The sequence below is a fragment of the Microtus ochrogaster genome, linkage group LG2 (genome assembly GCF_000317375.1).
Source record: "Microtus ochrogaster isolate Prairie Vole_2 linkage group LG2, MicOch1.0, whole genome shotgun sequence".
NCBI classification, from domain to species: Eukaryota; Metazoa; Chordata; class Mammalia; order Rodentia; family Cricetidae; genus Microtus; species Microtus ochrogaster.
The window spans coordinates 35,560,601-35,564,011 of NC_022028.1; the positions used below are offsets into that span (position 1 = coordinate 35,560,601).

Sequence of the window (3,411 nt, forward strand, 5' to 3'; positions counted from 1 at the left end):
CAGTAATCTAATTCAGGTCCTCTGGAAGAGTAAGCAGTGCTCTTAACTGCTGGATTATCTCTCAAGCTCCTAAGTTTTTTTTTTTTTTTTTTTGCTTTTCTTCATTTCTTTCCTTCTTTTTCCTTTTTCTAAGACAGAATTTCTCCGTGTACCTCTTGTTGTCCTAGAACTTGTTTTGTCGACCAGGCTGGCCTCCAACTCAGAGAGATTCACCTGCCTCTGCCTCCCGAGTGCTGGGTTTAAAAGTGTGTGCCACTGCCATCCGGCTTTCTTTTCTTTTTTCCTTGAGACAGGGTCTCTCTATGTAGCTATAGGTGTCCTGGAACTCACTATATAAACCAGGCTGGCATCCAACTCACAGATAACCTACTTGACTCTGCCTCCCAAATGCTGGGATTAAAGGCATGGGCTATGCCCTGTTTCTTTTTTTTTTTTCTCACAGCAATCCTCTGTCACAACTTCCCAAAGGCTGGTTTATGTCACCATGTCATCCATTTGATCATTTAAAAACCATCCTTATTGGTGGGCTGACCTCTCAGGGATCTAAGTGACCTTCCTGTAGGCACGTCTCTGCTTCCATGCCTACCATGTGCCGGTGGAACAGTATGGGCACCAAATGCATACTTGCTGCATTGTAAATGGATGATTAATTTCATGGGCAAAGGTTGTTTTGCTGTTCTAATGAAGAATATATTTCTAGAAGAAATCAGTTTCTTTTTTTTTTCTTTCTTTTTTCTTTTTTTTTTTCAATACAGGGTTTCTCTGTGGCTTTGGAGCCTGTCCTGGAACTCGCTCCCTCACTCCATATACCAGAATGGCCTCGAACTCACAGAGATCCGCCTGCCTCTGCCTCCCGAGTGCTGGGATTAAAAGCGTGTGCCACCGCCCGGCCAAGAACTTTCTGGTTGGGTATCTTGCCCTCTGCTCATCAGACATTGGGTATTGCATTGCTGTAGACTCTTAAAACTTGCTTTTAGGTCGCAGGGATTGGGGGTCAGTCATCTGCATAACCCTATTACCAAGCACTTCTCATTATGGGAACCAAACTGAACTATAGTTGGGCTACTCACTAGACCTGTGATGATTTCCCTTTAGGAAGAGAATGTATCCAGATTCTTTCTGACCTTTCTATTTTCTTTTAGGTATTGCTGGGTGCTGTGCCAAAACCACAGTTGCTCCTTTGGATCGAGTAAAGGTTTTATTACAAGCTCACAACCACCATTACAAACATTTAGGTGAGTTACAGATGCTGTCCTATTGTGGGTTTCTAGTGCTGGGATGAAGCACCATGACCAAAAACAAGTTGGGGAGGAAAGGGTTTAATTTGACTTACTCCTCTATATTACAGTTCTTCATTGAAGGAAGTCAGGAACTCAAAACAGGGCAGGAAACTGTAGGCAGGAGCTGATGCAGGGGCTGTGGAGGAGCGCTGCTTACTGGCTTGCTCCTTATAGCTTGTTCAGTCTACTTTTTTTTTTTTTTTTTTTTTTTTTTGGTTTTTCGAGACAGAGTTTCTCTGTGGCTTTGGAGCCTGTCCTCTACTTTTTCTTTTACTTTATATATTTATTTATTTAGTTAGTTATTGTTTTTCAAAGCAGGGTTTCTCTGTGTAGCTTTGGAGTCTGTTCTGGAACTTACTTTGTAGACAAGGCTGGCCTCGAACTCACAGAGATCTGCCTACCTCTGCCTCCCCAGTGCTGGGATTAAAGGCGTGTGCCGTCACCATCACCTGGCTTCAGTCTACTTTCTTATAGAACCAAGGACCATCTGCCCAGGGATGGCCCTCCTCCATCAATCACTGATTAAGAACATGCACTATAGACTTGCCTACAGCCCTATTTTATGGAGGCATTTCCTCAACTGAGGTTCTCTCCCTCAACGACTCTAGCTTATGTCAAGTTGACGTAAAAGCTAGGTAGGAGAGATGCTAAAGATGGAAAGGAGTGAAGCATTGCCTACCTGTTTTCTTGTAGAGAGAGGAATAAGAGAGTTGATGCCTGGGACAAGCTTTAAAGGGACTACTCGCTACCCCTCTTTTTTTTTTTTTGGTTTTTCGAGACAGGGTTTCTCTGTGGCTTTGGAGCCTGTCCTGGAACTCCCTTGGTAGACCAGGCTGGTCTCGAACTCACAGAGATCCGCCTGTCTCTGCCTCCCAAGTGCTGGGATTACAGGCGTGCGCCACCACCGCCCGGCTTCGCTACCCCTTTTTAGACCATGTCTCCCAATGCAGCTCTGTCTGTTCTGTACCTATGTAGTTCGTAGGAGACCTTGGTCTCGCGTCTCAGCCACCCAAATACTAGAGTATAGGCTTGTGTCCCCATAACTGGTTTTCTTTTATCTATTTTACTTAATTAATTTTTTTTAATATAAGATCTCACTGAAGCCTAGGCTAGCCTAGGATTCACTCTGTAGCAGAGGTTGGCCTGTTTCATGTCAGTCCTTCTGTCTCAGTCTTCTCTGTGCGGATGTCACTGGAGCGAACCACCATGCACAGCTATTCACAGATTAAAGTTTATCATAAGTATGTTTGTACAGGAAAACATAATGTTCCTGGGGTTTGATATTATGTGACGTTTCAACTATCCACTGGGCATCTTGGCACATGCCCCAGTGGATACTGATAATGGGTTAGTGATTCATGTTGCTGGAATCTAAAGATACCCACAGGTGGGGCAGAGCGAAGCCCTTTGTTTGTCGATATTCCCGAAGCAAACAGCACTCTCGCATTAAGCTGTTGCAAGACTTTTTTTGTTTTGTTTTGTTTTGGTTTGGTTTTGGTTTTTCAAAACAGGGTTTTACTGTTTGGCCCTGGCTGTCCGGACTGCAACTCTGTAGACCAGACTGGCCTTGAACTCAGAGGTCCACCTGCCTCTACCTCCTGAGTGCTGGGACTAAAAGCATGTGCCACTTCCTTCTGGCTGACTTTTTTTTTTTTTCTGGCTGACTTTTTAAAGTTTTGTGTTTGGTACTGATTATTGAACCTGTTGCCTCACACAAGTTAAACAAGAGCTCTGCCACTCAGCTCTGCCACACTACTGAGTACCCAGAGATGCCTGTTCCTGTTCCTTCCTTGTTTGTTATTTCCTTATGGAAATAAACTTGTGTTAGGCCAGCCTGAGGAGCCTTCTCTCATCGTTTCAGATGGATCCTTACAATCCTCAGTGCAACATTTGAATCTCTCAGATACATTTATTACTGTTGCTAATCTTGTTAGGTGGTTCTGGCTCATTCAATATAATTTTCTATGACTTTGAATATAATTTTTTTAAGATTTATAGCTGTACTTGTAGTGGTAAGGGTTGTTTTTTTGTTGGTTTATTCTTTCCTTCCATCTATCTATCTATCTATCTATCTATCTATCTATCTATCTATCTATCTATTTTTTTTTTTTTTTTGGTTTTTCAAGACAGG

The 3,411-nt window shown here is 43.0% G+C and overlaps 1 protein-coding gene across 1 annotated transcript in view; it reads left to right on the forward strand.

The window, feature by feature from the left end:
* Slc25a16 (solute carrier family 25 member 16) overlaps positions 1 to 3,411 on the forward strand; it is a 28,273-nt gene that overhangs the window by 1,987 nt on the left and 22,875 nt on the right. Inside the window, exon 2 of the mRNA XM_026785745.1 lies at positions 1,143 to 1,235. The gene's annotated coding sequence lies outside the window, so the exon portion shown is untranslated. The remainder of the gene's footprint in view (positions 1 to 1,142; positions 1,236 to 3,411) is intronic.